This window comes from Diaphorina citri, unplaced genomic scaffold (assembly GCF_000475195.1).
Source record: "Diaphorina citri unplaced genomic scaffold, Diaci psyllid genome assembly version 1.1 scaffold1084, whole genome shotgun sequence".
Taxonomy (NCBI): Eukaryota; Metazoa; Arthropoda; class Insecta; order Hemiptera; family Psyllidae; genus Diaphorina; species Diaphorina citri.
This window is the reverse complement of record NW_007378513.1, coordinates 41,443-63,511: the sequence shown is the minus strand read 5'-3', so window position 1 is coordinate 63,511 and position 22,069 is coordinate 41,443. Positions and strand designations below refer to the sequence as shown.

Below are 22,069 nucleotides of genomic sequence, written 5' to 3'. Positions count from 1 at the left end.
CATGTGTGGTCCAACAATTATTATTATAACATTTATAACATAACCTATGCCTTGAACGAAAGAACTGAGCTCTAAGTTTTAACACGAATATTTGCATCTCTGCCTTCGAGGGGTCTTGGAGGGAACTTTGTACTTTATATATTTTAGTAAGTTCTTTTCCACTACTTTACTACTGATAGTTCCTTTTGTCTTTTTAGTTCGCTTTTGACGTTGAAAATTGACTGATTCTTCATTTTCAACGTCTTTTGAACACCTGCGATATCCCCGAAACGACTTGAAATGTACAGTTGGCATAAAAAGTGAATAGATTTATAACCATCATGTTTCCATTTCCACCACTGGTTTTTTTTCTTCAAAAGGATGTTCTGGTATCCATGAATAGACTTTACTACTGATAGTTCCTTTTGTCTTTTTAGTTCGCTTTTGACGTTGAAAATTGACTGATTCTTCATTTTCAACGTCTTTTGAACTCCTGCGATATCCCCGAAACGACTTGAAATCTACAGTTGGCATAAAAAGTGAATAGATTTATAACCATCATGTTTCCATTTCCACCACTGGCTTCTTTTCTTCAAAAGGATGTTCTGGTATCCATAAATAGTCATCACTAGTCAGAATACCTACAAACTAGGTTAATTAAGTACCTACAAGTTGGATTTTCTTGTTTTAGATAGAACTGAACTTTTTCGAAACTTTTTCTTGAGGAAGGAAAGTACGTACGTTCTAAACCCTTTCATTTCGTCTAAAAGAAGATAATCCAACTTGTAATTAGAATAATAAAAGCATCATTCAGAAACAGAAGGGCCCGGGACCCAGGGCCCTCAGTCTGTAATCCTGCATACTTTCTACAGTCTACAGTAGCTCCTGTAACTCTTCATTCTCTAGCTCTAGATTATTACGTTCTAAACCCTTTCATTTCGTCTAAAAGAAGATAATCCAACTTGTAATTAGAATAATAAAAGCATCATTCAGAAACAGAAGGGCTCGGGACCCAGGGCCCTCAGTCTGTAATCCTGCATACTTTCTACAGTAGCTCCTGTAACTCTTCATTCTATAGATTATTCGCAATTAATCCTGTTCAAGACTTGCATAATAAATGTATATTGTATACAAAAGCGGATTTTTTATTATTATTACCTATTATCATATTTTTTTTAAACTTCACCATTTGAATCCATTTTTTTTTTATATATCATTATTATTTACGTAGGTCTACAGGGGTTTTTTCTCAGTATGCGTAGGTTTTTACGGGAGTTTTTCTCAGCATACATAGGCACTGTATTTTTCATTCATTTTTTTAAAAAAAAAACTTAAGATCAACGTGGGCTATGCTTGAAGAATTAGAAGGAATGAAAGAAGATAGAACAAAAGGGAAAAGAAGGGCAGGAAGAAAAGGTCATATAGTTGACTCCCGCAGGGGTTGCAGTTATTTCGACTTTTTTAAAGAGGTTTGGATAGAGGTAGGCTTGCCAAATATCCAAAACTTATTCGGGATGCGAATCCGCGAACATAATTGCCGAATCCGTGAACATAATCGCAAAATCCGCGAACAAAATCGCCAAATCCGCGACCATAATCGCCAAATCCGCGAACAAAATCGCCAAATCCGCGAACATAATCGCGAAATCCGTGAACATAATCGCAAATTCCGCGAACATAATCGCGAAATCCGCGAACATAATCGCGAAATCCGCGAACATAATCGTGAAACCCGCGAACATAATCGCGGAATCCGCGAACATAATCGCGAAATCCGCGAGCATAATCGCAAAATCCGCGAACAAAATCGCCAAATCCGCGAACATAATCGTGAAATCCGCGAACATAATCGCAAAAACATATCGCAAATGCGTTGTCGATTCCTATGTAAAAAGTTGGGAAAAATCCAAATCTGAGGTCAAAACTTCGAAAAAATAACTGTAAAAGGTCGAAAATTCAATTTTTATTTTCCGTTCTAATGAAAGAGTTCAAATATGTGTAACGTCAGACTTTACGCAGTTGTTTTTTTCGTCCGTTAGGTAGCGCCACTATGCAAGCGCGCTAGCGGAGGAGCAGAAAGAACTGCGCAGAAACGTATGTATGCGCACAAACACATTAATGCGTTACCTGCGAGGGAGCTTTGCTCGGGACATTTGATGTGACGTCATCACCTACGGGAGCATATGCCGTGACGTCAAAGTTCACGATTTACCTGTATTTTTTAAGTCGATTTATCTCGGGATCTAGAAGTCTTAGAAGAAAAATAAAAATTCCGTTGGTCCTCATTTTCCTTGCTCTATGACTTTGAAACATCACCCAAGTAAGCGCAACTGTTCTATTTAGGTATAGGACTATAGGAAAGGGTGGGGAAAGGGAGAGAGAGAGAGAGGAAAAAAGGGAGGCATGATTATTATCAACATCATTTATCTGGATTTTAGCCTTTCTCTCTCTCTCTCATTTATCTCTTTCCTTAGATAATTAGATAGAAAGAGGGAAGATTAAGAGATCCCATTGAACTCTTAGGAAAAGAACAAGGGCTTGGGCTGATACTGAAACTAAACGAAATTGACGTAGGTGCCGTTCAAGTTAAGTGATAGAATTAAATAATTCAATTTACGTACATTTTTTTATAATGTCGGCTAGGGCCAATAAATGTACCTACTATTCTACAAACTGTTCGTAAAGGCCTCATTTACTTACGAGTACAACTTACATGAATGATTTTATCCTAAACAGACAAGGACCAAGGTTCGTTCTCGCAACGGCTAAGTTTCTCCCATCCTGTCCTACTTCCCTCTTCGATTTCGTGACCTATCATGGTTAAAAAGTGATAAGGGTTAATGATAAAATTATTGCTAGTTATTTACAAATATCTTGAATTAAAAGAATATATACATAGAAACTATTAGAAACTTAAACATCTACCTATAACATTATCCACCTGATCTTTTTATCACGGAAAAATAGTACTCACTTACGACTCTTTAGGTTCATTATTTCGACTCATTACAAGAAACACTCGCTTTGGTGTGTTCAAACGAATACGACTCTTTAGGTTCATTATTTCGACTCATTACAAGAAACACTCACTTTGGTGTGTTCAAACGATTAAACGACTCCCTAATCGGAATTTCTATAGCTGTAAATATTTGCCGCTTTCAATGGAAAACAATTATGAACGTTCAGGGGGGGGATGGCGTGTTTTTTACCCAGAGAAAATGTAAAAGAAGCATAAAAAAAAACACTTAATATTAATTTCAACAGAGTGTTTAAATTTTGCTTATCTTGACGACGTTGTGAGAACGAGGATTCAGTTTTCATAAAATGAAATTGTCTTCACTTTACGCCAGTGGAGGCTTTTTCAGAATATTTTGTTCGTTTTGATATTTTTTGATGGTGTCTTCTTTTAAGACGTCTAAGTTCTCTTCCGGTAAACATCAAATAATTTATAATCCGGTAGGTATATGTACATCAAATAATTTTCTACACCTCCACCTTATGTTACTTCAGTGCTTTTCACATCGATTTATCGAAAGAACGAAGACAGTTTTTCTCAAACGTTTGCCCAACATGGCCAGCTTTCATTTGGTTTGTTTGTTTATTTGTATACCTATCACTAGAACTCCTAAACGTTATACCTAACTCCTGAAACTTGGCAAACATGTTTAACATATAAAAGGGGAAAAAATCCACTGGGAATTTAAAGTATTAGAAGTAAAGAATTAAAAGTAGCTACTAGGTAATTATTATAGGTAAGTACCTAAGTCCTAATTTTATGAGCACCATGGTATTGTGTGCACGAGGTGGTAAAAGGTTCAACACGTAGAATGCTATCACACTATCAGCAGGAGTTCAGTTCTTGCATACTAATGAACGAGAAATTAATTTCCATTTGAAAATAATGCCCCCGGCTTTTTGTATCATTTTACTTTCATAGCTGAGTTGAACCTCTTTTAGGTATTGTTATTATTTTATTTTTTGAAAATTTTAATTGGGTATTATGAGTCAGTGACTTTTTCACGGTACATTGTACTCCAATTTCCAAGAAACACCGAAGTTAAACACTGTTGAGCGTGGTGTGCTCAGGATGAGTGACCTACCTGAGCAAATAAATTGTGATAAACGTTCCTAATGCTCGGAAATCTTGTTCTTCATTTCTTTGCTTGCTTTTTTTTTTTTTTCACCGGTGAAAATCAAATAGAAGAAATCACAAAGAATCAGATGAAGGGAAGTGAAGAATATATGAAATTTCTTTTTTTTTTCCTTACAAGATTTAAAATGTTTAGTGTATTATGGAAACTTTTTTATCTACATATTTTGTTGAAAACTTTCAGTTTTTAGTTTTGGAAGAGTTGGACTATATTTACCTGTAGGTAACCTTTTGTGAAGATCTATTGTCTAAGCAGCTTACACTGTAAGGCTTACAGTGTAAGCTCAATTGCTGTGGGTATAATTCAAGACTAAACAGCTCGTGTAAACTCGTAAACCAACTATTACGTAAAACTTGGCATAATTTATCGACACCCATAGGGGAATAAATCAGAATTAAACGCGGTGCTTAGAAATTAACATTCGGGATGTTTAGGAAAGTTAAAAGCTTATTTAAATATTTAAAACCTGAAATATGGCGAAAATAATAAATATTAATCATCATTCTAAATACATATACCGGGAGAACATTTTAAAGCTTTGAAAATTATGGCAGAAGTAATGAGAATGGAAGATTTAAAGAAAAATCTTGACTTATTTCTGTTAAAGCCCGGAGCCTCTCAACAATTTTTTATGTGGGTATCAAAGCATTACTAAGTGCCTCCTTTTCAATTCACTCTCATTTCTTATTTTTTGAACGAGGTAATACCTCCATTGGTTGCTACTCCTTTAAAGTAGCTTTCAATTGTCCTCAGGGGAGGGGGACCGAAAAGCCTAGTGTGACACCGATTTAGAGATTGTTGAGGATGAAAATTTAAGTACGAAAGATAATACATACTTGTTTTTCCTCTCCCTTTCTCCCTCCGTACTCTTCCTTCCTCCTCCCTTTCTCCTTCACTTTCACAACAGCGAGGAAATGAGAAAAAAAAAATGAAAATGGAAAATTTAAAAAAAAAAAAAAAAAAAAATCTTGACTTATTTCTGTTAAAGCCCGGAGCCTCTCAACAATTTTTTATGTGGGTATCAAAGCATTACTAAGTGCCTCCTTTTCAATTCACTCTCATTTCTTATTTTTTGAACGAGGTAATACCTCCATTGGTTGCTACTCCTTTAAAGTAGCTTTCAATTGTCCTCAGGGGAGGGGGACCGAAAAGCCTAGTGTGACACCGATTTAGAGATTGTTGAGGATGAAAATTTAAGTACGAAAGATAATACATACTTGTTTTTCCTCTCCCTTTCTCCCTCCGTACTCTTCCTTCCTCCTCCCTTTCTCCTTCACTTTCACAACAGCGAGGAAATGAGAAAGATAATCTAGAAAAGGAGGAGGAGGAAAAGAATCTCATAGAAATGGCGCGTCTGAAGGAAATGACAAAATCCAATATGATGTATGGCATCTGTAGGTATTTTCCATTTTCCAGTTGACACTTCTTATATCGAATTTCAATCATAACGAGCTTTGTGATTTCGAAAAAAAAATAATAACATGAATTGCATAATGCATCCAGGAAATCCCCTCCATAAGGAAAATTACAGCATAAAATCCGTAGAGAAATAAGATAAGTGAACATTCTTTCGAGATCTTCCGAGCATATTTCTCACCGTTTCGTGCATTCCGCATTCTGAAAGATGGATTGCACTCCGTGTGTATTATTATTTTATGCGTTTTCCTCCTCTCCTTCTTCTTTGTTTTCTTCTTCTTCTTCTTCTTCTTCTTCTTCTTCTTCTTCTTCTTCGTTTTCCTCTTCCTCTTTTTTTTCGATTTCAGAAAACCGTGGGTTGACTTTATATCGACACTTACTCTTCTTCTTGTTGCTCCCTCCGTACTCTTCCTTCCTCCTCCCTTTCTCCTTCACTTTCACAACAGCGAGGAAATGAGAAAGATAATCTAGAAAAGGAGGAGGAGGCTCAAGCAAATATAAATCTAGCTACTAGCTACATCATAAGTACATAAGTATAGTTACCAGGTACCTATACCTATTTACCAACATCATAAATGTAGGTATAGATACCCATATTTACGTCATTGAGCTATTTATACGCTGTGTTGCCTTTCGATCAATTAAATCTCTATTATGATGGCATCTGTAGGTATTTTCCATTTTCCAGTTGACACTTCTTATATCGAATTTCAATCATAACGAGCTTTGTGATTTCGAAAAAAAAAAATAATAACATGAATAAATTGCATAATGCATCCAGGAAATCCCCTCCATAAGGAAAATTACAGCATAAAATCCGTAGAGAAATAAGATAAGTGAACATTCTTTCGAGATCTTCCGAGCATATTTCTCACCGTTTCGTGCATTCCGCATTCTGAAAGATGGATTGCACTCCGTGTGTATTATTATTTTATGCGTTTTCCTCCTCTCCTTCTTCTTTGTTTTCTTCTTCTTCTTCTTCTTCTTCTTCTTCTTCTTCTTCTTCTTCGTTTTCCTCTTCCTCTTTTTTTTCGATTTCAGAAAACCGTGGGTTGACTTTATATCGACACTTACTCTTCTTCTTGTTGCTCCCTATGAATCAAAGCTCAAAAGCCACTTTCTATACGTATAATTTTGAGCTTTATTACTGGATGGCCAAAAGGCACTGCCTGGAGATCTATCGTACAAAAGTACCATATAACTACGAACTTCGGCCCATTTGCTTGTCTGTCCCCTCTTAGAGAAACCCTGTACAGAGCTAGAGCTTTTGCATGCTAATGACACGGCCATCCAGACTACTCTTTTCTGGATGGACAAGATATGAGAGTTATGTTGGACACGGAAAGTAAAGTAAACTACGAGTGTGTTTTGTTGCCTGACCTGATGTGAGATACTCGTATTTGTATAAATGCATCCAGGAAATCCCCTCCATAAGGAAAATTACAGCATAAAATCCGTAGAGAAATAAGATAAGTGAACATTCTTTCGAGATCTTGCGAGCATATTTCTCACCGTTTCGTGCATTCCGCATTCTGAAAGATGGATTGCACTCCTTGTGTACCTATTATTATTTTATGCGTTTTCCCCTCCTTCTTTTTCTTCTTCGTTTTCCCCTTCCTCTTTTCTTTCGATTTCAGAAAACCGTGGGTTGACTTTATATCGACACTTACTCTTCTTCTTGTTGCTCCTTATGAATCAAAGCTCAAAAGCCACTTTCTATACGTATAATTTTGAGCTTTATTACTGGATGGCCAAAAGGCACTGCCTGGAGATCTATCGTACAGAAGTACCATATATAACAACGAACTTCGGCCCATTTGCTTGTCTGTCCCCTCTTAGAGAAACCCTGTACAGAGCTAGAGCTTTTGCATGCTAATGACACGGCCATCCAGACTGCTCATTTCTGGATGGACAAGATTTGAGAGTTATGTTGGACACGGAAAGTAAAGTAAACTACGAGTGTGTTTTGTTGCCTGACCTGATGTGAAACCTAAAGATACTCGTATTTGTATTTGTAGAGTACCAATACATCAGCAAATGGAGAATTAAACGAAGCAAAAAGAAATATTGAAACATTACTACCGAAGAGAAGAGGATCGTATTTGTTGAAACGCGCGAATAACGGGGAACGTAAAATGATCAAAAATGTACAAAAAATATGTTGTAGCTACCCATCTCCCACTCTTGTATTTTGTTTCATATGCTTTCGGAAATAAATAATATTATATCCAATTGAAAACGTTTATGAAAGAAAAAGCACAAACATGGAATTGAATTAGTATAAAATAAAATACGAGACAAGAGAAATAGGTACATGAAAAAAAAAGAGAAAAAATAATAAAATAAAAATGTACGATATATTATTGATGACGAGTAAAAAACAAGGAAGAGAAAAGAACAACAGAAAGAGAGAGAGAGAGAAAGAGAGAGAGAGAGAGAGAGAGAGAGAAAGAGAGAGAGAGAGAGCTTGAAAGAAACACCAACTTTGAGAAAAAGCTTCAAACGAAATTTAATAAAAGAAAACATGAACTTAACAAACATACGACTGACATCATAATAGCTAATAGCTCCTTCGCTTTGAATGAGCAAAGTTCAATACTTCTTGTTGGTTGAATCATTATTGCTGTGGTAGTGATGGGCATTAGTGGTTTAGTAGAAAATAAATAATTAATAAATGATATTATTATATAGGGAGACAAGGAGTAAATTATAAATCTGTTCGAGGCGATGTTCAGAACGTGTGTAGCAAATAATAATAATAATAAATAAGGCCTAGGTATAGGTGTCATACGGTCTGCGTATGAGTGGCTGACTTGAGAAAATTCAACAGAAATACCTGAACGAAGAGAAATTGACGAGATGAAGTTATAAATATGGAACAAACAAAAAATGAAACAGTTGTGTTACCCCCCTAAAAAAAATAAATAATAATAATAAAAAAAAAAACTGGAAATAAGGGCTTCTACCGAACCCAAAAATGAAATAAATTGAAACAGGGAGGAGGGGAAAGGGAAGGGATAGTAGTTTGGTGTAGGTAGATGTTTTTTCAGGAGCTTTGTGCGAGGGGAGGATTGGGAAAAAGAAAATATTATTGAATAAAGAATTCTGTCATTTCTGATTTCCCATCTGACTTGTGGCTCTGGAATGTTAAGTTTGCTATGTTTTCCTTCCAGACACGGAGTTTTCTCAATCATCTTGGGATTTGTGAAACAGAAATAAAGGTACCTAGTTACCTACCTAAACAGGAATAAAGCTACTTAAGCTACCTACCTACCTTGTATGTAGGATTATGATAGATATTTTAAAAAAGAAGTGTTTCACAGCCTTTTTTATTTCGTAGCAATGAAACAACTGCTATATTAGACTCGTGTGGTCCGTGTCGTAACATGCCCATCCTGTAGTATGCCTCGCATCAGACGGGCTATAAGAGACTCAATACTTTCCATTTAGGTTAGGTGCTGAGTCAATACGAGAACACCAGAAAGAAACCCGTTGAAATATTTGCAATCGAAAAAGAGTGCAATTTTTTGTCCATGGTGGGCATCGAACCCGGGATCTTCTGTATGATAAGCAATCGCGTTGCCACTGGGCTAACCGTGTCCCCGAAATCATATAGAATACACATTACACATTTTTGTGCACTCATGTAAATAAATGCTATAGCTTTGGGCTATGAAACTGTTAATAATAAAAATTACACATAGATTTTCAAACGGAAAATTTTTATGAACGCCGGATAAATATTTGTGTATGCAATTTGCATTTACATGGATGATCCTGTTCTGTTTCTGCCTCATTTCCTCTCTTGCTCTTCATTTTCCCTCTCATCAAAATCATAAATAAATATTTACCTGCATTACACCTATCTACCTAGTAAGTATGTACCTATATGGGTAAATAATAGTAAATATGTATTATAATATTTAATTCGACTGAAACAATATACATATTTTTTTTTTTCCCTGGAATTTCATTGTTGTTATTTTACTCTCTGTCTCTCCTCACCTACACAATTTTAAAATGCCTGTTTTTTTTATTTTTATTTATTTATTTTTTTTTATTACGAGTATTATTTTAAAGGTTATCTATAAATAAATATAATCCTCCTACCTACACACTAACAATGTTTATCTATGTAGGTTGACAAAAAAAAAAAACTCTGACTTTGAGATCACTTTACAAAACATAAACAAAGTTCCACCTTTTCGCTCAAGCAAATCAAAGCTCAAAAGCCACTTTCTATACGTATAATTTTGAGCTTTATTACTGGATGGCCAAAAGGCACTGCCTGGAGATCTATCGTACAAAAGTACCATATAACTCTCAAGCAAATATAAATCTAGCTACTAGCTACATCATAAGTACATAAGTATAGTTACCAGGTACCTATACCTATTTACCAACATCATAGCAGATATTTACCTACATCATATGTAGGTATAGCTATAGATACCTATATTTACGTCATTGAACTATTTATACGCTGTGTTGCCTTTCGATCAATTAAATCTCTATTATGGTAGGTGTACGTAACGTCAGAGAGCAGTGCTTCTCAAAGTTGTTGCCACCACGGCACGCTTTTTTTTATTGTCTACAGCACTCTACACTTTATTTTAATTAGTACTGACAATAATAAGGCAATTACTGACATTACAAGAGAGAGAGAAAGAGGTAAGAAATAAATGACAAAAAGATAGAATGCGGCACCTCCAGCCCTTGTTGTACAAGAATGAATATAATGTTCTTTTAATAGCGCCGCAGTTGATTTGGCCTGCGGCCTTTCTTTGACTCATCAGTTTTGTGATCTTTACCCGAAAGAAAAAAAAATCCCCAATTTCGCGGCACACCTAAGAAGGAAATTTGTCCCGGGCCGTCACGAACAGGGGCGTTTATTATTAGAAAAGAAGGCGGTGAGTAATTGGCCATGGGTAGGAAAAGGGGCGGGGGACGTAAAGTTAACATAGGATATGGGGTACATGGGTAGGAAAAGGGACGGGAGATGTAAAGTTAACATAGGATATGGGATATGGGGTACAGAAATTGGCCATGGGTAGGAAAGGGGGCGGGGGACGTAAAGTTAACATAGGATATGGGGTACAGTAATTGGCCATGGGTAGGAAAAGGGACAGGGGATGTAAAGTTAACAGAGGATATGGGGTACAGAAATTGGCCATGGGTAGGAAAAGGGGCGGGGGACGTAAAGTTAACAGAGGATAGAAACAAGGGCTCCGGTTAGTATCTTGATTTTAGAATCTTTGATAAGGGTATTTTAAAGGTGCCTTAACTTCATATATTCATACACAAAGAGCCCAATCTGAGGCTTAGATGTGGAGGCAAATAGCCCTGAAGGATGGGCTAAGCTTACACGAATCTACTCAGGAGCCTACTTTTCCTTGTTTGTTTTATTATTATTTAATTTAATTATCATTATCAGGAGTTCAATTTTATAGCCGAAGGAGATAACTTTGCATTGCAACCCTTGGGAACTATTAGGTGAAGAAATAAATACGAATAAAAAAAAAATAAAAATAAAACATACCAGCAAACAAAGAAACAAACAAACAAAAAAGCCATTAGAAAAATCCAATACTCGTGTCACTCCTCCTCCTCCTCCTCCTCCTTTTCTAGATTATCTTTCTCATTTCCTCGCTGTTGTGAAAGTGAAGGAGAAAGGGAGGAGGAAGGAAGAGTACGGAGGGAGAAAGGGAGAGGAAAAACAAGTATGTATTATCTTTCGTACTTAAATTTTCATCCTCAACAATCTCTAAATCGGTGTCACACTAGGCTTTTCGGTCCCCCTCCCCTGAGGACAATTGAAAGCTACTTTAAAGGAGTAGCAACCAATGGAGGTATTACCTCGTTCAAATCGTTCAAAAAATAAGAAATGAGAGTGAATTGAAAAGGAGGCACTTAGTAATGCTTTGATACCCATAAAAAATTGTTAGAGGGGCTCCGGGCTTTAACAGAAATAAGTCAAGATTTTTCTTTAAATCTTCCATTCTCATTACTTCTGCCATAATTTTCAAAGCTTTAAAATGTTCTCCCGGTATATGTATTTAGAATGATGATTAATATTTATTATTTTCGCCATATTTCAGGTTTTAAATATTCAAATAAGCTTTTAACTTTCCTAAACATCCCGAATGTTAATTTCTAAGCACCGCGTTTAATTCTGATTTATTCCCCTATGGGTGTCGATAAATTATGCCAAGTTTTACGTAATAGTTGGTTTACGAGTTTACACGAGCTGTTTAGTCTTGAATTATACCCACAGCAATTGAGCTTACACTGTAAGCCTTACAGTGTAAGCTGCTTAGACAATAGATCTTCACAAAAGGTTACCTACAGGTAAATATAGTCCAACTCTTCCAAAACTAAAAACTGAAAGTTTTCAACAAAATATGTAGATAAAAAAGTTTCCATAATACACTAAACATTTTAAATCTTGTAAGGAAAAAAAAAAGAAATTTCATATATTCTTCACTTCCCTTCATCTGATTCTTTGTGATTTCTTCTATTTGATTTTCACCGGGGGAAAAAAAAAGCAAACAAAGAAATGTAGAACAAGATTTCCGAGCATTAGGAATGTTTATCACAATTTATTTGCTCAGGTAGGTCACTCATCCTGAGCACACCACGCTCAACAGTGTTTAACTTCGGTGTTTCTTGGAAATTGGAGTACAATGTACCGTGAAAAAGTCACTGACTCATAATACCCAATTAAAATTTTCAAAAAATAAAAATAAAATAGTAATAATACCTAAAAGAGTTTCAACTCAGCTATGAAAGTAAAATGATACAAAAAGCCGGGGGCATTATTTTCAAATGGAAATTAATTTCTCGTTCATTAGTATGCAAGAACTGAACTCCTGCTGATAGTTTGATAGTATTCTACGTGTTGAACCTTTTACCACCTCGTGCACACAATACCATGGTGCTCATAAAATTAGGACTTAGGTACTTACCTATAATAATTACCTAGTAGCTACTTTTAATTCTTTACTTCTAATACTTTAAATTCCCAGTGGATTTTTCCCCTTTTATGTGTTAAACATGTTTGCCAAGTTTGAGGAGTTAAGTAACGTTTAGGAGTTCTAGTGATAGGTACCTACAAATAAACAAGCAAACCAAATGAAAGCTGGCCATGTTGGGCAAACGTTTGAGGAAAAACTGTCTTCGTTTTTTCGATAAATCGGTGTGAAAAGCACTGAAGTAACATAAGGTGGAGGTGTAAAAAATTATTTAATGTACATATAACTACCTACCGGATAATAAATTATTTGATGTACATATAACTACCTACCGGATAATAAATTATTTGATGTATACCGGAAGAGAAGATAGAGAAGTTTAATCACTACGGGCTAAAAAATTCCCGGAGGGACGGACCCTGCTTGTTATTACTATTGTAATAATAAAGGAAGGACGGACTAAAAAGGAGTGTTTCACAGCCTTTTTTATTTCGTAGCAATGAAACAACTGCTATATTAGACTCGTGTGGTCCGTGTCGTAACATGCCCATCCTGTTGTATGCCTCGCATCAGACGGGCTATAAGAGACTCAATACTTTCCATTTAGGTTAGGTGTGCTGAGTCAATACGAGAACACCAGAAAGAAACCCGTTGAAATATTTGTAATCGAAAAAGAGTACAATTTTTTGTCCATCTTCTGTATGATAAGCAATCGCGTTGCCACTGGGCTAACCGTGTCCCCGAAATCATATAGAATACACATTACACATAGATTTTCAAACGGAAAATTTCTATGAACGCCGGATAAATACTTGTGTATGCAATGAGCATTTACATGGATGATCCTGTTCTGTTTCTGCCTCATTTCCTCTCTTGCTCTTCAATTTCCCTCTCATCAAAATCATAAATAAATATTTACCTGCATTACACCTACCTACCTAGTAAGTATGTACCTATATGGGTAAATAGTAGTAAAAGTAGAGAGAGAAAGTGGGATGAGAGGGAGAGAAGAGGACGAGCTAAAGAGGGGGAGAGAGAAAGTAAGAGAGAAGGAGAGAGAGAGAATGAGATGGGAGGGAGGGAAAGGTATCTAGGTAAAGAACGAGAGATACAAAGAAATAGGGAGAGAGACTGAGAAAGAGGGAAGTAGAGAGAGAAAGTGGGATGAGAGGGAGAGAAGAGGACGAGCTAAAGAGGGGGAGAGAGAAAGTAAGAGAGAAGGAGAGAGAGAGAGAGAATGAGAGATATAGGGAAATAGGTAGGGAGACAGAGGAAGAGAGAGGTATTAGAGAGAGAGAAAGAGAGGGAAGGAGAGAGAAAGAAAGAGGTAAGTAAAGAAAAGGAGAGAATTCAAAGGAAAATTTCTCAGATTGCTGACCAGACCTTCAGGGAGAAAATAGGGTAAGTGTACCATTTATTCGCCCACCTAAAAAACGTACCAGGTCACGAAATCGAAGAGGGAAGTAGGACAGGATAGGAGAAACTTAGCCGTTGCGAGAACAAACCTTGGTCACATAGGTATTCTTTAACCACGATCGAATAAACTACGGGCTAAAAAATTCCCGGAGGGACGGGCCCAGCTTGTTTAAAATATCTATCATAATCCTATATACAAGTTAGGTAGCCCCCCCCCCCCCCCCCCTGAACGTTCATAATTGTTTTCCATTGAAAGCGGCAAATATTTACAGCTATAGAAATTCCGATTAGGGAGTCGTTTAATCGTTTGAACACACCAAAGTGAGTGTTTCTTGTAATGAGTCGAAATAATGAACCTAAAGAGTCGTAAGTGAGTACTTACTGTTTTTCTGTGATAAAAAGATCAGGTGGATAATGTTATAGGTACGAGATGTTTAAGTTGATCAGGTGTTCTCGTAGATGTTTAAGTTTCTATGTATATTCTTTTAATTCAATATATTTGTAAATAAAATAGCAATAATTTTATCATTAACCCTTATCACTTTTTAACCATGTTAGAGCATGAAATCGAAGAGGGAAGTAGGGCAGGATGGGAGAAACTTAGCCGTTGAGAGAACGAACCTTGGTCCTTGTCTGTTTAGGATAAAATCATTCATGTAAGTTGTACTCGTAAGTAAATGAGGCCTTTACGAACAGTTTGTAGAATAGTAGGTACATTTATTGGCCCTAGCCGACATTATAAAAAAAAATGTAAGTAAATTGAATTATTTAATTCTATCATTTAACTTAAGTTGTACTCGTAAGTAAATGAGGCCTTTACGAACAGTTTGTAGAATAGTAGGTACATTTATTGGCCCTAGCCGACATTATAAAAAAAAATGTAAGTAAATTGAATTATTTAATTCTATCATTTAACTTAAACGGCACCTACGTCAATTTCGTTTAGTTTCAGTATCAGCCCAAGCCCTTGTTCTTTTCCTAAGAGTTCAATGGGATCTTTTAATCTTCCCTCTTTCTATCTAATTATCTAAGGAAAGAGATAAATGAGAGAGAGAGAGAGAGAGAGAAAGGCTAAAAATGCAGATAAATGATGTTGATAATAATCATCATGCCTCCCTTTCCCCCCCCACCTCTCTCCCTCCCTTTCCTAGACCTAATATCAGTTGCGCTTACTTAGGTGATGTTTCAAAGTCATAGAGCAGGAAAAATGAGGACCAACGGAATTTTTCTTTTTCTTCTAGGACTTCTAGATACCGAAATAAATCGATTAAAAAAATGCCGGTAAATCGTGAACTTAGACGTCACGGCATACGCTGCCGTAGATAGATACCCATATTTACGTCATTGAGCTATTTATACGCTGTGTTGCCTTTCGATCAATTAAATCTCTATTATGATAGGTGTACGTAACGTCAGAGAGCAGTGCTTCTCAAAGTTGTTGCCACCACGGCACGCTTTTTTTTATTGTCTACAGCACTCTACACTTTATTTTAATTAGTACTGACAATAATAAGGCAATTACTGACATTACAAGAGAGAGAGAAAGAGGTAAGATATAAATGACAAAAAGATAGAACGGCCTAGACCACGACACGACCTAGACCACTTTTCAAGATTCCTGCATGCCTTTCCGCGGCACCTCCAGCCCTTGTTGTACAAGAATGAATATTAATGTTCTTTTAATAGCGCCGCAGTTAATTTGGCCTGCGGTCTTTCTTTGACTCATCAGTTTTGTGATCTTTACCCGAAAGAAAAAAAAAATCCCCAATTTCGCGGCACACCCAAGGCAACCTTGATGCACACACTTTGAGAAACGCTGTCATAAAGGAATATCATGTGCATGATTATGTATGTACCTGCTATCTAGTAGGCTATTAGGTATGTATTAGATGCTATGTAGGAATGTAGGTGCAAATCCAAACCTGACAAAATAGATTGAAGGCAGGGAGAGCAGGAAAGAGAGGGGAAAATAGAGAGAGAGAGAAGAGAGGGGGGAGCAAAAGAGAGCATGTGGTGTGGTTGATGGAAAGAGAGAGAGAGAGAGAGCAATAGAAAGAAGGGAATGGATATAATGTGTGAGAGAGATATAATGTGTGAAAGGAAGGAGGGAGACGGAAAGGGAGAAATAGAGAGAGAGAGCGCGAGAAAGAAAGATATATAACATGTAATCATGTTGCATGTATAACACTACCAAAATGTCACATTGTCAGGCATTAATGTTATGCATGCAGAGTATGTAATATTATTGTTTCCCATATGCATATCATAGCGTATCATAGAACATAAAATTTTATGAAGCCACCCACTCCCTAATACCTCTCCCCCCGTATTGGGGAGGAGAAGGATCAAATGAATGAAGAGGAGGGAGAAATGTGCGGGAAACCAGAGGAGGGAGAACGGAGAAGGAATAATTTGAATTTTATTGGAAACAGTATTAGGAGAAAGAGAAAATTAGAAGGAGGAAGAATAGAAGGAAGAAGAAGAGAGACAACGAGGAAATGGGGAAGAGAAAAATGAGAAAGAGAACAATAAAGAAATGAGGAAAAGTAAAAAAGGCAGGACAAGGTGGAGGGGGAAGAAAAAGAAGAAGAAAAGAAGGGCGATAAGGAGAAAGAGGAAATGGAGGAAGAAGGAGAAAGAGAAGAGGAAAATAAAAAAAGAAGTTGGAGAGGTAGAGAGGGAGCAATTGATAGTACAAAAGCTCCGGAGATTACTGCACACACAAAGGAGATATTTTCGTCAGGTATTTCCGTGATTATGTGCGGATTTAGCATGAAATATTGTGTTCTCATCTTTGTGGTCTCCCCCATTACAACAACACTTACATATTCCTAATTCCTGAGAGAGAGAGAGATGGGAGGGAGGGAAAGGTATCTAGGTAAAGAACGAGAGATACAAAGAAATAGGGAGAGAGACTGAGAAAGAGGGAAGTAGAGAGAGAAAGTGGGATGAGAGGGAGAGAAGAGGACGAGCTAAAGAGGGGGAGAGAGAAAGTAAGAGATATAGGGAAATAGGTAGGGAGACAGAGGAAGAGAGAGGTATTAGAGAGAGAGAAAGAGAGGGAAGGAGAAAGAAAGAGGTAAGTAAAGAAAAGGAGAGAATTCAAAGGAAAATTTCTCAGATTGCTGACCAGACCTTCAGAGAGAAAATATGTATGATTGGGTTCAGATTCAGATATTCCAAATATCATACAAGTACTTTGTGGAACTAAAATGGTATAATATTCGTATAGCATTCATTGTGGTTTGACCGTGGACAAACACGAGCTGCTTTGACTTGTGACTTCTTGGTTTATAGTTACCTACTTGATTGGTAATTGTATTTAATTAAATAATAATAATCGGAGTTTACCCAGTGAAACTCTTGCTCATTGTGCCATTATAATAAATCTATTATAGGATGAGGACAACATGTATTCAGAGAAGGGGTCAGGGTCCGCAATATTACATTCAAGCATTCAACCGAAAAAAAAAAAGATTCCCAAGAGTCAAAAAGTTAATGGGTGCATTTTCGGGTGCATATTCAGAAAAAAATCACAATAATAATAATAATAATAAATAAATAGCTTACCCCTAAAGGGGATTCAGCTCAAAAAAAGCACTAAAAAGCTTACCAAAAGTTCCGTGAATTTCAGGGGGCCTCCCTCTGCCCCAGAGGTAGCATCCTTTATTTCAACACTTCCATCCCATGACAGCCAGAATAAAGTGTTGCATACTAATGAACGAGAAATTAATTTCCATTTGAAAATAATGCCCCCGGCTTTTTGTATCATTTTACTTTCATAGCTGAGTTGAACCTCTTTTAGGTATTGTTATTATTTTATTTTTTGAAAATTTTAATTGGGTATTATGAGTCAGTGACTTTTTCACGGTACATTGTACTCCAATTTCCAAGAAACACCGAAGTTAAACACTGTTGAGCGTGGTGTGCTCCTGGATGAGTGACCTACCTGAGCAAATAAATTGTGATAAACGTTCCTAATGCTCGGAAATCTTGTTCTACATTTCTTTGCTTGCTTTTTTTTCCCCGGTGAAAATCAAATAGAAGAAATCACAAAGAATCAGATAAAGGGAAGTGAAGAATATATGAACTTTCTTTTTTTTTTCCTTACAAGATTTAAAATGTTTAGTGTATTATGGAAACTTTTTTATCTACATATTTTGTTGAAAACTTTCAGTTTTGGAAAAGTTGGACTATATTTACCTGTAGGTATGTCCCTTTTCCTACCCATGGCCAATTTCTGTACCCCATATCCTATGTTAACTTTACATCTCCCGTCCCTTTTCCTACCCATGGCCAATAGCTGTAGCTGACACTTTCTATGCTCAGTTTTTGTCGGTGTGATGGCGTTTGTTTGTGTAGCGCCTGTAAAAACAAACACACGTGTGGGGATGAGTTATGAAGGATGTGTGATGTGTGGGTCAGAGGAGATTTCATAATCCTGTTCGGAAAGGACTAAGAAGTCCCGAAAAACGATGTTCTATCAATGAGGTTCTTAGACATCAATGAGGTGAAACTGCCGTGAAAGGTTTAGGCTATTTTCCGGTTCGTTTTTGTTAAGCTACGCCGAGCAAGACCACTAAATGGATGAGTGACATGAACGGCCATGTCTTAAGGATTTACTATAAAGCTACGAGTATGTAACCCAATTTCCCCTTGTATCTCTCTCTTTCTATCTCTCTCTTTCTTTCTTTCTTTCTCTCTCTCTCTCTCTCTCCCGATTGGTTATTTATATTGTAGGGATATTTGGGGGGTTACTCCGTAAAAACAACAGCGGTTGATTGAGAAAATCCCACCGAACAGAAAAGAAAAGATACATACTCCTAAACTCGTATATGCCTTTTTAATTAAAGTTCGTAAGGGTGCGCAAGTATCTTAAGTCATAACAAGCATTTGTTTTCACAGTGTAATACCATCTAATTCCGACAAACACTGAAGAAAATTCATCTTAAAAATCAAGGAAAATTCTTTGTATTCGAAAGCTAATCCGAAATTAAATCAGTAAATTGTTTCTCCAAATTCAAATTATCCCAAATTCCAAGGGCAAGGTAAACCTAGAAATTTGACAAATCGAGTGTGCCGCTGTGTGTCTGAAGGCAGGTGATGTTTTCCAATCCACCAGATTTTGACCCCGAATTTAATAATAATAATAATAATAATAAATAAATAAATAGCTTACCCCTAAAGGGGATTCAGCTCAAAAAAAGCAGTAAAAAGCTTACCAAAAGTTCCGTGAATTTCAGGGGTCCTCCCTCTGCTCCAGAGGTAGCATCCTTTATTTCGACACTTCCACCCCATGACAGCCAGAATAAAGTAGTATCATTAATATTGAAAATTCCATCACCTGCTGTAGCTGACACTTTCTATGCTCAGTTTTTGTCGGTGTGATGGCGTTTGTTTGTGTAGCGCCTGTAAAAACAAACACACGTGTGGGTATGAGTTATGAAGGATGTGTGATGTGTGGGTCAGAGGAGATTTCATAATCCTGTTCGGAAAGGACTAAAAAGTCCCGAAAAACAATGTTCTATCAATGAGGTTCTTAGACTTAGAGATCAATGAGGTGAAACTCCCGTGAAAGGTTATAGGCTACTTTCCGGTTCGTTTTTGTTAAGCTACGCCGAGCAAGACCACTAAATGGATGAGTGACATGAACGGCCATGCCTTAAGGATTTACTAGCAGAAATCCGGAGCAAAGCGACGGATTTCGGCTAGTGTATAATATAAAGCTACGAGTATGTAACCCAATTTCCCCATCTATCTCTCTCTCTCTCCCGATTGGTTATTTATATTGTAGGGATATTTGGGGGGTTACTCCGTAAAAACAACAGCAGTTGATTGAGAAAATCCCACCGAACAGAAGAGAAAAGATACATACTCCTAAACTCGTATATGCCTTTTTAATTAAAGTTCGTAAGGGTGCGCAAGTATCTTAAGTCATAACAAGCATTTGTTTTCACAGTGCAATACCATCTAATTCCGACCCACACTGAAGAAAATTCACCTTAAAAATCAAGGAAAATTCATTGTAGGTATTCGAAAGCTAATCCGAAATTAAATCAGTAAATGGTTTCTCCAAATTCAATTAATCCCAAGTTCCAAGGGCAAGGTAAACCTAGAAATTTGACAAATCGAGTGTGCCTGAAGGCAGGTGATGTTTTCCAATCCACCAGATTTTGACCCCGAAAAATCGCGCCCCCCTGACACGGTAGACGGAATTCTCGTCATAATGTAAAAGTCATCAATCACCCCTCACCCTAAACATACCCTAACCTAACCTTAACCATACCCTAACAAATAACACTAACCTCTCACAAACGTAGCAGCCCTTCAGTGCAGACATTTCATCGAGAGGGGAGAGAGAGTGAGACAAGAAGAACAACAAGTGACCCCGAATTTTTCTGGCGGAAATATGAAATCTGACCAATTGACCACAAAACTTTTATCCTCCACACCACAATGACCACAGCACTGACTGGCTTCAGTCAAACCTATACATCATTCTATCTATAATATAATTATAAAAAAAAGTTCCATAACTGAACAACAAGAAAGAAGAAGAGGGAAGGAAGGAAGAAAGAACTAGATGAATGAAGGAGACGGTAAGGAAGAAGAAGAACGAAAAAAGGGGAGAAAGAAGAAGGTAGATGGACATAGAAAAACGAGAAACGGTAGAACGAAGGTCATGAAAGAAATAAGAATGAAAAGGAGAAGAAAGACCGACATGAAAGGAGGAGAAGAAGGAAGGGGGAATAAAACCCACATCCTTGGAAACAAACAGGGAATGTGATGTTGCCATTTAAATTCAGGATATGAATTCCCTTGCTTTCAACTCAACAACTCAGGAAAAACATGGGGTCATTTATTTTAAAATTGCTGGTAAGATCGTCCATTCTTTGGTGCTCCACCCAAACCAAAAAGTACAGAAGGTTTACATTTTACCAGCTCAAATTCTTTGGTGCCCGGATCAAAGACCTTGGAAACAAACAGGGAATGTGATGTTGCCATTTAAATTCAGGATATGAATTCCCTTGCTTTCAACTCAACAACTCAGGAAAAACAAGGGGTCATTTATTTTAAAATTGCTGGTAAGATCGTCCATTCTTTGGTGCTCAACCCAAACCAAAAAGTACAAAAGGTTTACATTTTAACAGCTCAAATTCTTTGGTGCCCGGATCAAAAGTAGGTACCTATAAAACTGTGGAAAACATTGGGTCATTTATTTAAAATATTAAATTTGCTGTTTAAAATGACATAGCTCCCATTCTTTGGTGCCCAAACCAAAAGTAGGTAGGTAGTAGTTTTTTTTTAAGAGTTTTGATAGAGGGAACTGTAACTGCTAAGTTCTTATCTTCCCGAAATGAGAAGAAAGACAGGACAGGAGAAAGCTATCCGTTCCGAGAAAGAACTCTATCTATTTAGTACAAAATTCGCCCCGGGCGGAAATCGAACCCGCGACTTAGCGGTGTCCGTTCTTTGGTGCCCGAACCAAAAGCACAGAAACACGGATAAAACACCACCTTTTGGGGTGCTTAAGTTTTAACCCTAATTTATTTATTATCCTTTGGAAACCTAAGATACCACAGGGAAAGGTGCACCACAATGACCACAGCACTGACTGGTTTCAGTCAAACCTATACATCATTCTATCTATAATATAATTATAAAAAAAAGTTCCATAACCCCACCCCTTTTTTAACCCCCCACTCTGTAAAGTAGGGTGGAGTGGGGTTAAATTGGATGGGTTGTGGTCCACCTATGTACGAAGGTATGGGGTACAATATTCAATAATAATATGAATTAATTTAATCTCCTGATATATGTAGGTCGGTACATAGAGAAGAAGAGTGTGAGGGAGAGAGAGAGAGAGAGGGGAGATAAGGGAAGAAGAGATGTTTTCCAAGCTAAAATACTCGTAATTATTATGTACAAGTTGCAAACTATAAAAAATATGCTTGTGAAAATATTTTACTGTCCACCCAGAATATTAATGAGAAAAAAAATTAACATCATAAATAATTGAATTTTAATATTCTGTCTCGTTTTATATAATTTTTGTATGTAGATTCTTTCCTATGTGTTCTTTCTTCTTCCATTTTCATTTCCTTCTTCCTCCCGATTCTCTCCTTCATCTCATTT

General features: G+C 36.9%; 1 protein-coding gene across 1 annotated transcript in view; it reads left to right on the top strand.

The window, feature by feature from the left end:
• The window catches only part of LOC103514118, a gene marked incomplete at its 3' end in the record, with an annotated part of 76,816 nt that overhangs the window by 13,443 nt on the left and 41,304 nt on the right, over nucleotides 1-22,069 (top strand). The window lies entirely within an intron of this gene.